General features: G+C 44.1%; 1 non-coding gene across 1 annotated transcript; it reads left to right on the top strand.

The window, feature by feature from the left end:
* Nucleotides 1–8,935: 8,935 nt before the first annotated feature.
* TRNAC-GCA (transfer RNA cysteine (anticodon GCA)) lies at nucleotides 8,936–9,007 on the top strand. Its single transcript has one exon. It is a non-coding gene; the product is annotated as a tRNA-Cys (tRNA).
* Nucleotides 9,008–12,099: the final 3,092 nt, after the last annotated feature.

The following is a 12,099-nucleotide window of genomic DNA, read 5'->3' as shown; positions in this document are numbered from 1 at the left end:
TTTTCTTGTTTTTCCTCTCATTCTTGAAACTTCCCTTCAAAAATCTTAACACCTTTCTTGCCTCTTGCTTAATTTTGTGTGTTTTTAGCATAGAGAGAGAGAGGATTTGAAGCCTAAGGATTATAAGTCAGAACCAAGGAGGAGGGCATGGCAACCCACTCTAGTATTTTTGCCTGGAGAATGCCCCTGGACAGGGCAGCCGGCTGGGCTAGAGTCCATGGGGTCGCAAAGAGTCGGACATGACTGAGGGACTAAGCACTGTATATGTCAAGCATTCCTAAAACTCATCTGTTTGCAGAATCAGGGTTCCTTTTCTGGCCGAAATGAAGAGACTGATTTCTGCCTTCTTTCCCCAGACTTTTAAAATTAAACCACTCTTCAGCAAATTGCTTGGGGAAGGTGAGATTTGGAAAGTAAGGAGATTCATGTCCATCTAAGTGACTCAAGTTTAAGGATAGTGCCATCAGTTCAATTGCTCAGTCGTGTCCGACTCTTTGGCACCCCATGGACTGCAGCACGCCAGGCCTCCCTGTCCATCACCAACTCCTGGAGTTTACTCAAACTCATGTCCATCAAGGCGGTGATGCCATCCAACCATCTCATCCTCTGTCATCCCCTTCTCCTCCCGCCTTCAATCTTTCCCAGAATCAGGGTCTCTTCGCATCAGGTGGCCAAAATATTGTAGTATCAGCTTCAGCATCAGTCCTTCCAATGCATATTCAGGACCGATTTCCTTTAGGACGGCCTGGTGGGATCTCCTTGCAGTCCAAGGGACTCTCAGGAGTCTTCTCCAACACCACAGTTAGAAAGCATCAGTTATTCAGCGCTCAGCCTTCTTCACAGTCCAACTCTCACATCCATATATCACTACTGGAAAAACCACAGCCTTGACTACAGGACGTTTTTTGGCAAAGTAATGTCTCTGGTTTTTAATAAAAGGATAGTGCCATAGAGACACATATTCTAAAGACTGTCCCCTGTCTTGTTGCAAGCTTAGTGTACTTTGTGGCGGCCTCCAGCTGTGCCACAGCCTCCAGCTGTGCCTTGGCCTCCAGCTGTAGGTGTACATTTGGCAACTGTACTGTCAGGATGCTGATAATGATATTTTCAAAGTGTTTTCACACTTGTGCTTCATAACAACACCGGCAGCATGGTGAAGGGATGAAATTTGCTGCTGTTACAGACGAGGAAGTGAGGAGAAGGGGGGGAAAAGTGATTTGTCCAAGGCCACTCAATTGGTTCCCTACAAAACCCAGACTAAGAAGTCAAGATCTTCCAAATACTACACTGGTATTTAATGCCCGGTTTGGAAATTATTACCAACAGGTTCCACAGGCTCTTGTTTATGCCAAAACAAACTGTGTTCATTTTTAAACTAGGGTAGCATGAACTTTTAAATTAACTTTTTACAAATTATGTAGAGTATGTATCATTAGCAAAGGGACTTAGAGGCCCTTTTCAATAGACAGTATTTTTTTAAATTAAAATTTCATTTTTAATAAACTTAGGGAGGGCATAATTCACTTTCGTGACTGAAAAGTCGCAGTCCTAAAGCCTAGTACACTTGGGAAGTCTTGTTGCCACCTCCTCTCCCTTCAGCTCTTTTCTCTACTTCTGTCCCTCACTGGTAGGTACTTTTATTTTTTTGAATCCTACCCCTGTTTCTTTAGGAAAATACAAATAAGTACAAATACATGATCCTACTCTTATGTATTTTCAGTCTTACAAAAAAGAGAACATTTTGAATTGGTTTTCTGGATGTGTGTGGGCTTTGCTAAACCATCTCTCTTTTCCCTGGGAAGCTCAGGGGTCTGCAGACAATTCTAGTGTGACTGAGAATCTAGAGGTTTCAGCTGGCTGTAGAAGTTTCAGTTGGGTAGCTTTACCTGGTAAACCTAGGTCCCTCCCTCAACCAGAACCAGATGCAGCTGCTGCAACCCTGGGCTTCGAGCACATACTGCTACAGGACAGCTCGTTGTTTCACAAGGAGAAAGTCATCTAGATGTCCGAGGAAACCCAAATGATATGATAGGGGCAACGTTTTAAGCAGTAATTGTCTGTTACTGTTGCTGAAAGGATGGTTAGTGACGAGTTCCATCACTATGGGACTCATTCTACTATGTCCCACTGTGACAAGGTCATAGTGCCTGACAGACAGAGGGGCCATCTCCAATACACTCTCCAAATAGGATTTTTCCACAAAGGAGCTTTCACATCCTCCCTGTCCTCAGTGGCACTGAAAGAACAATCAAAGATCAAACTCAGGCTATGGCAAGGGGGAAGGTCAGGGGCCCTCTGAGAGCAGGAAATCCAGGCCAAGAGCTAAGCAAGGGAAGGACCAGTGTGGGTCAGAGCACCTGGGCCATCAGTGCTCTAGGCTCAGGAGAGCAAGGGCACGGACGAGCGGCAAGGGCACGGACGAGCGGCAAGTGCAGAGACCGGCCAGGAGGCTACCGCAGCTCCTCCTGAGGAGCGATGGGCGTGCAGCGGGGCCTGCAGATTCTCCGCACCACTGACGGGGCAGATCCTGAGGAGACGGCTGGCAGAGGTGTCACAGACGCCCCTGCTGTCCCTTGTGTTAGTTTCCTGGGGCCGCCGCGACAAAGTGCCACAACCCGGGTGACTTACAGTCCCAAGATATATTGTCCCGCCATAATGGAGGCTAGAAATTCAGGACCAAGATGTCTGCGGGGCTGGTTTCTCCTGAGGGAGGAATCTGTGCCGGGGCCCTCTCCTCGGCTTGCGGATGATCGTCTCTTCCTGAGTGTCTTCTCATCATCTTTCCTCTGTGTGTGTCTGTCTGTGTCTGAATGTCCCCCTTCTTATAAGGACACCAGTCACACTAGGTTAGAACCCATCCTAAGAACCATTGTTTTAACTTGACTACCTTTGGAAAGACCCTGTCTGTAAATAAAGCCACATTCTGAGGCACTGGGGCTTAGGACCCCAACATATTTCTTAGCTTTTAGGTTTTTAAAGAATTTATTTAAATTAAAACTTATAGCTTTCTGTCTGCATTAATAGTAACATACAGTTAATAGTTTTCACCCTTTTAACCAGAAATACCAAAACTCAAGAGTTTCCAGAGTTGTTGGTATAATTATTATTATTGCCATCATTATTATTTTGTCTGGTGTAATTACTATTAATAAAGATTTTTGATGTTGACTGAAACATCAAAATTTGAAAGGTCATATTCTATATTTTCTATTCCTGTGGTATTTATCTGGGACCATAAATTTTAGAGAAAACTGTTTCTTCAGTTTATTTTATTGTGGTAGAATAGCCTTATGCATTTTACCATCATAACCATTTATAAGTGTGCGTCTCAATGCCGTTAAATACATTCATGTTGTTGTGTACAGTCACCAGCTTCCATTTCCAGAACTCTTCATTTTGTAAAACTCAAGCTTTAGACCCATTAAGTAATAACTCCCCATTCCTCCCATCCATCAGCCCCTGGCAATCACCACACTACTTTCCGTCACTGTGGTTTGGACTACTCTAAGTCCCTCACACGAGTGGAATCATCCAGTGTTTGTATTTATGTGACTAGCTTATTTCACGTAGTATAACATCCTCAAGATTCAACTGTGTTGTAGCATGTTACAGATTTTTTTTCCTTTTTAAGGCTGAATAATATTCCATTGTTTGTATATATATCACCTTTTATTTATGCATATCTCCATGTTTTAACTACTGTGAATAATGCTGTGATGAACATGGGTAGACAAATTTCTAAGACTCTGCTTTCAATCTGTTTGAATATATATATATCCAGAAGTAGAATTGCTAGATCATATGGTAATTCTATTTTTAAACATTTTAATTACTGTAAGTGATGCTGTGATGAACATGGGTGGACAAATCTCTCTTCAAAACTCTGTTTTAATTCATTTGATGTATACCAAGTATTAGTAGAATTGCTAGATCACATGGTAGTTCTGTTTTTAATTTTTTGAAGAACACCCTACTCTTTTCCCAGCAGTTGTACCATTTTACATTCTCACCACCAGTGCACAATGATTCCGTTTTCTCCGCATCCCTGCCAATGTTTATTTTCTTTTTGATAGTAGCCATCTCAGCAGGTGTGAGGTGGTATCTCATTGAATTTTGGTTTGCTTTTCCCTGATGATGGTGATGAGCCTCATTTCATTCTTTTTCAGATCTACAAGAGTCCTCTCTATTTTCAGAGGTGTTGGCCTCACACCCCCATTTCAATATTGAGAACAAAGCCATACAGTCTGTGGAAGTGGTGAATTAATTGGGCATACTATGGTAAGTAGGAGGGAGTTTGAAATCCCCCTGCTTTCTCACTGGTTGCATATACACTAAATCTAACATGATCTCATTGTGAAGAGTGGGTCCTGTCATTTTCCACAAATCCTTTCTTTGTTTTTATAAAGTCCAAAGCAGAAAAAAAAAAAGAGAGAGAGAGAAAATCCCTGCAACGTCTATGCTATAAACCACACTCCCTCACCCCTCTCACCTCTCAGTACATACACCTCACCGCTGGTGTTGAGAGCCTGATGCCCAGACTGTACAAAATCGCATGCTCTTTTTACTCAGAAGAATTTTCTTTGCCTACAGTTTTTAAGACACACTAAGCTAAAATGTGCATATCACTCTATCTAGAGTTGGGCTTTGGGTGATGTGGTGTGGTTATTAATGACTTTACTTTTGTTTCTGTTAAACCTGGCCCAACATCTTGCTGAGACGCTGTGACAAACACTTTGGGTCCATGACTCGGCAAGACCAGGTGTGGCCTGGCCCACCCCTTGACAGGCAGGCAAAGGCAGCCAAGCTCGCTCAGTTCAAACATGCTCAAGGGATTCGGCACCTGGAAATCCCCACAAAGCTAGTTCCATTCCAGATCTTTCTCAACACCCAGAGGAGGGAACACAAGGACTGATTGTCTTCACAAGGTTTCCTGCCTACAGTTCCATAGTCGGGTTTGTGTGGGCTGAGGGTGGGTAGACACATTTACTTATTAGTGTAGGGGCTCAAGCCAGAAAGGTGCCCTAGAGCTCAATGACCAAATGTTGCACCCTGGGATTCTGTGGGGTGATATTTGGAACAACGTGATCCTCAGCCTGTGGGTGCCAGTGTCAAGCCCCTCCCCCAGGCTCAGCCCAGTGGCCTGTTTTCCAGAGGACTTTGTGATTCTGGTTTCTTGTTGCTTCCTGTCGTTCTTGTTTTCCACATTTCTTGGGCTCCATCCAATGCTGAGTAATGATTCATAGCCAGAAGGCCCGAGGCGAGAAGCTGCCACTCCAAAGAGGGAGTGACTAACAGCTCTAGGCACCAACGGCGGGCCCCTCACCTGGCCCACAGGCTCCTGGCCTCTACGTGCCTACAGGAGGAGTTGGGGCACCAGGGTGGGGTGATTTGTTTTTCTCTGGCAGGGCTGGGGAGAAGCGGGGGTGTGCCCAGCTGAACCTCCATCTCTGGTCTTCCCGGGAGAGGTCCCTTACTTCACACACAAAATGTGATGTGCAACAGTCTCTCACTCCCCTTCCTTTCTCCTTCCCTGTCCCACCCACGCCAGGTTCTTCTTTGGAAGGATTTTACTCCAACATTGCCTTGGGGGGAAGGAAAGAAAGATCTGAAATCAGGGAGGGGTAACACAGTGACTTTCCTCATGTGCCCCAAGTCTGTGACATCCACTGGACTCTGAGCTGGCCCCAACTCCTGGTGGGTGGACCCCCAGGGCTGGTGGGTGGACCCCCAGGGCTGGTGTGGGAGTTCAGCGGGGCTGACAGAAGGCCTAAGGGAGGTGCCAGCCTTGAGAGTGAGCTCTCAACGGGCACTGTACGAGATTATGGCAGAGGTGAAGGCAGTACCAACAGCCAGAGTTCACTGAGTGCCTTCTGTGCGCCGGGTGATATTCAATGTAATACTCCCAACAATCCTACAAGGTCCATGCTATCGCTGTTCCCATTTTGCCAGTGAAGACACTGAGTCACAGAGAGGTCCAGGGTCGCACCGTGAACACGAGGCAGAGCTGGGGAGTTTTAGCCCTGGAAGTGCAACTCTTGAGCTGACTCTCGGTCATAGCTCTATGTTAGCCAAAGCATGGTTTCATTGTTCCTGTGTTACGGATGAGAGGACTGAGGAGTGGTGTGCTCTGCCCCACACTGCTAGGGCACGCAGCTGCCAGGCACCTCCCGTCCAGTCCTGCCCACTCCTTTGTTGTGGGGGGGGAGGAGTTGAGGAGGGGTGGAGTTGGGATGTGACCGCCTCCTACTCACCCTTCTCCACCCCAAGTTTCCACCTTCCTCCTGAAGCTTTGTGCTCTTGTTTCAGGTGACAGGAAGCTACCAGAAAAAAGAGCCAGATAGTGAGTGAGCAGATGAGGAAATCAGAACCCTGCATTTGTCAATCTAGGAATCGGTCCAACACGTCTTATGGAACTGACATGTGGCTGCCCAGGTAAAGTGTCCAGATGCCCCAGGCAAAGGGAGGTGAACATTAGAGGAAGTTAGAGTTTCCAGAATGGTGAATGTGGGGTAGTAGAGAAAATAGAGAAGGCTAAGTTGGGACAGAAATGGGCTAGAATTAGAAGCCCTAGATCTCTATGGTGGGAAGAGCCAGAGAGATTAATGAGTGCAACCTCTTATATACTATTATTAATGAGAACTAACATTGCTTGGGCACCCATGTGCCAGGCATTGTGCTAAGTGCTTTCCTTGTGCCTACAATAATCCTATGAAGCAGGTGCTATATTTATCTTCACTAAGAAACTGAATAAAAAGTTAATTGACCCAGTAAACGGTAGATCAAGACAGTCTCCCTCTCTCCAAAGCCCACATGCTTTTGTACTCTTTAACATATTATGATGAACCATTTTAAATGTATACAAAGTAGAGAGAATATTACAATGAACCTCCGTAATTTCACTGACCAGTTGCAATAATCATCAATACAACACAGATCTTGTTTCATCATTCATCCCCCATCCACGCTTCCAGTACTAGATTATTCTGAATCTCACACATATTATTTCTTATTGTATCATCCTATTGGTATCTGTGCATATTTTAATAGGTATCTCCAAGAAAAAAAGACTTTCTTAATGTAGCCATAATATCAGTGTTGTAGCTAAAAAAATAATAATAATTTCTTAATACCATCAAGTATTCAGATATCTCAGACTGTCCCCAGATGTTTTTTTAATAGTTGATTTATTTGAACTGGAATTAATAGTCTCTATACTAAAAATAGAAATACCATATTATCCCTCAGTTCCAGTCCTGGGTATTTATCTGAAGAGAACAAAAACACTAACTCAAAAAGACACACGCACCCCGATGTTCATAGCAGCATTAGTTAAGATATGGAATCAACCTACGTGTCCATCGACAGATGAAAGGATAAAGAAGATGTGATATATGTATATTTGCATGAGTATATGTACAGTGTACACACACACAATGGAATACTACTAAATTATGAAAATGGATTTCATCGTTCGCAACAAGAATGGACTTGGGGAGTATTATGTTCACTGAAATAAGTCAGAGAGAGAAAGACAAATACTGTACACATCACTTCCACGTGGGATCTGAAAAATAAAGCTAGTGAACACGACAAAGAAGAGACAGACTCACGGACAGAGAGAACAACCAGGGGTTACCAGTGTGGAGAGGGAAGTGGGGAGGGCAAGACAGAGGCAGCGGATTAAGAGATACCAACTACTATTAATACGTATAAAATAAATCAGATACAAAGATATATTCTGCAGCATAGGGAGTCTAGCCAATATTTTATATTAGCTATAAACAACTTTTCAAAATTGTGAATCCCTATGGTGTACACTTGACACGTCCATAATTTGAAGGTCAATTGTACCTAAAGTTTTTTAAAAAGTCCCAACATTTGGTTGATACCCTGCTGCCGTTGTTGAAGAGACAGAGTCACTGGCCTTGTAAACTGTCTCACATTTTGGATTTTGCTGATTATATCCGTTTGGTGCCATTTAACATGTTCCTCCATCCTCTGTACTTCCTGTAAACTGATAGTTAGATCTAGTAGTTTGATTAGATTCACATGTAATTGTTTGGCAAAGCCACTTCATAGGCAGTACATAGTCGCAGCCCTTATACTTACACCTACTTTTCTCCGGAAGACAAAAGGTCAAATCTAACTCAGGTTAGGGTCAGAAAAAAGCCAGAACCAGGATTGGAACTCAGTCTTCCAGCCCCCTGCCCTTCCACTCGTCACTGGACTTGACCCTAGAATATTCTCTTTTACTAGGAGGACAGTTTTGCTGTCATTTAATCCTCTACCTCCTTCTCTAAGAGAAACCAACAGAGGAGCAGTGGGAAAGTTCAAGCCTTTCTCTGGCACATGGTACTAGCTTAATTTTAAACAGATGATGGGAGGGAGGGGTCTCCTCAAGGCTGGATGGGGCTGTGTACCTTCCGCTTTTGCTGGAGGACTGGAAGCACTTCAGCCAGAACTCTGGCACAGAAAGGAGATAGAGCTCCTTTCAAATATTGAGAACTAATTTACCTGAGTACTGATAGGAACATTTCATCTTTTTGACTTATCCATTTTCCTTGATAGGAAAGAAGTCGGTGAACACTCGCAGTGCTGGAGGCCTACTGAAGCACACAAAATTCCATTTGGGGGAATAGGAAGGCAAGAGCTAGTGAAGATGGCAACCCTTCTGTGCATTTCAGCACAGGGAGCACTTCCCCCCCCCCCCCCATTCCTGCTACACTGAGTATGCAAATATCAGAACCAAGATTGATACAGATAACCAGAACTCTTCCCATTGCAGTGGGAAGACCACCCTATACCAAATATTACTGGACCAGGGAGAGGGGTTGGGGAGGAAAGATGACCCGAATGCACAATTACAGTGAAGATTCACATTCACTGGACACTTAAAACACACTGGGAAGATTACGTGCAGTATCTCACTGGGGCTTCCCTGGTAGCTCAGATGGTAAAGCGTCTGCCTGCAATGCAGGAGACCCAGGTTTGATCCCTGGGTTGGGAAGACCCCCTGGAGAAGGAAATGGCAACCCCCTCCAATACTCTTGTCTGGAAAATTCCATGGACAGAGGAGCCTTGTAGGCTACAGTCCATGGGGTCGCAAAGAGCTAGACATGACTGAGCGACTTCACTCACTCACTTAATCCTCACAACAGCCCTGCAAGGTAAAACAGAGGTGCTTTAATCAAATCTGCAGGTGAGGGGGGATGTGAAATCTCACAGATACTACCAGTGAGGCAGAATTCAAATCTCTGTCTTTCTCATTTAGTGTCTGTAGCTTCACCATTAGGCTATAAGGTCAGCCAAATGAAGATGGTGATTTGAGAGGGGCTAGAAATCCAGAGGGCTTCCCTGGTGGCTCAGACGGTAAAAGAATCTGCCTGCATTGCGGGAGACCCAGGTTTAATTCCTGGGTTGGGAAGATCCCCTGGGGAAGGGAATGACTACCAATGCCAGTATTCTTGCCTGGAGAATTCCATGGACAGAGGATACAGTCAATGGGGTTGCAGAGTCAGACATGACTAAGCAACAAAGACTTTCACACTTTTTTCTGGGAATTTAGATGGGAGATTCTATAGTGTTCAGGAATGGCTTGGATAAGGAACACAGGGGCCCCTAGCCTTGGGGGACAAGTCATCTGATATTTTAACACAGGTCTCTGACGTTCATGAATTGAATTTTATGGACGGAGGGTTGGGAAGCCTCCACAAGCAGTTGACATAGAGAAGCAATAGTTAGGCGCTCTCCTGCTCTGTCTCTGTCGAGTTTAAGGCTCCTAACTGGAAAGGACCACTGGGGTTGCATCCGACACATGTGAGGCCTTGTGTAAATTTGAAAGTGACACCTCTTGAAGGGGGATAAATTGCAAAAGCTGCCCCTCTGGGAGGCCCCTTCTGCAAGAGTGGTGTCTGTGTAGCGCCCACTGCTTGGGCCAATGGTGGGTCAGATTTCAGCCCCCTTCATGGCCTCAGCCAAGCCATAGAGTATGCAGCAGTCTCTAAAAGAGCCAAGCTGGTTTTCCACCCAACATGCTGTGTGTACACTTGTCAAGGCCAAGTGACCCTTGCTGAGCTGTCATCATCTTTTGGTGGTTGTTTCATGTAACTGTGGTCTCAAGTCAGGTCAGAAGAGGACAGAACCCAATTACTAGATTACTCACGCTCCTGATTTTCTTTCTTTCTTTCTTTCTCTTTTTTAACCACATTCACAGCTGTGGCGCATTCAATGCTGTGGCAGTCAAATTCCCCCCTCTAACTCAAGAGGCCAGGTTCCCCCACCAAAGCCTCCAAGGGCTTCATGGTTCCCAGGCCTGAACCCTGGCTCCAAGGCCTCTCCTGGTCATCAGGTCCAGGCAGGCCAAGTGCCACCCTTCTCCAAAGCCTCCTCTGACTCTGCCAGCCTCTGCAGATATGCCTGTGGAAGCCTAACTGGCCTGCAGGGACACCTGCACTCCAGGCCAGCTTCAGGAGCCAGTACTGGTGAAAGGAACACACACAGAGATGGGGCTGACACAGCAGGTTCAGACACCTACTTAGAGATCTTGGAGGGCCTGCTAGGGAGCTAGGGACTGGATGTAGCTCACCTTGTGGGCAAGGACACTGATAGTGGAGGCAGCAGGGAATTTTGTTTGTTTGCTGTTTTGTTGCTGCTATTGTTTCATTTATTTTACCTTTTCTACTGTATTTTTTAATTTTTCTAACTTTGTTTCTTTTTGTTATTATTCTGCTCTTTTCTGTTTGTTGTCTTTTGTTTTTTGCTGTTGCTGATTTTTTCTTTTGATATTTCTGTGTTATTTTGTTTCATTTTGGTTTTTATTTTACTTTTATCTTTTTAAAATTTTTGGGTTTTGTTTTTGCTTTTGTCATTTTGGTGTATTTGTCTTTTGTTCTCTGAGCTCTTCTTTTAGTTTTTGTTTGTTTGTTGTTCAATTTTTGTTTTATGTTTAGGAGGCTGGTGGGCTGCCATCTATGGGGTCGCACAGAGTCGGACACAACTGAAGTGACTTAGCAGCAGCAGTTTTGTTTTTATTTTTGGTTTTGGACTCTCATTTGGTTAGATGTCTTATTTTTTGCTTTCCTTCTTTTTTAGTGGTGTTGTTTTGGTTTTTGTTTGCTTGGATTTGTTTTTATTATTTATCTATGGTTTTATTTCTATTTTCCTTTCTTTTTTTGTTTCTGTGTTTGTTTTTGTTTGGTTGGTTTGGTTTTTATTATTTGCCTTGGGCTTTGTTTGTCTGCTACCTTTTATCCCCCCATGCTGCACATCTCGCAGGGTCTTAATTCCCAGGCCTGGAATCAAGCTTGAGCCTGTGTAATGGGAGCACCAAGCTGCTGGACTACCAGAGAAATTCAGGCCCCAGGGAATATTAACTGGTGTGAGTTCTCCCTGAGGTCCTCATCTCAGAACCAAGACAGGGCTCTACCCAACTGCCTACAAGGTCCAATTCTAGATGCCTCTGGCCAAACAATCAATAAGACAGGAACACAGCCCTACCTATCAACAAAAATGAGGTGATAGAGAAATATGTTACACATGAAGGAGCAAGGTAAAAACCTACAAGACCAAATAAATGAAGAGGAAATACCTGCAATCTACCTGAAAAAGAATTCAGTGTAATGATAATAAAGATGATCCAAAATCTCAGAAACAGAATGGAAGCACAGATCAAGAAAACACAAGAAATGTTTACCAAGGACCTAGAGGAACTAAAGAACAAACAAATAGTGATGAATAGCACAATAACTGAAATGAAAAATATGCTAGGAGTCAATAGCAGAATAACTGAGGCAGAAGAACAAGTAAATTAGCTAGAAAATAGAATGGTGGAAATAACTGCTGAGGAGCAGGATAAAGAAAAAATAATTTTTAAAATGAGAACTGTCTCAGAAACCTCTGGGACAGCATTAAACATACCAACATTCAAATTAGTGGGGTCCCAGCAGAAGAAGACAAAGGGTCTGAGAAAATATTTGAAGAGATTATAGTCCAAAACTCCCCTAAAATGGGAAAGAAAATAGTCACCCAAGTCCAGGAAGCACAAATAGTCCATACAGGATAAACCTAAGGAGAAACATGCTGAGACATATATTAATCAAA

The sequence above is a fragment of the Ovis canadensis genome, chromosome 6, assembly GCF_042477335.2.
Source record: "Ovis canadensis isolate MfBH-ARS-UI-01 breed Bighorn chromosome 6, ARS-UI_OviCan_v2, whole genome shotgun sequence".
Taxonomy (NCBI): Eukaryota; Metazoa; Chordata; class Mammalia; order Artiodactyla; family Bovidae; genus Ovis; species Ovis canadensis.
This window is presented reverse-complemented; position numbering and strand designations above follow the sequence as displayed.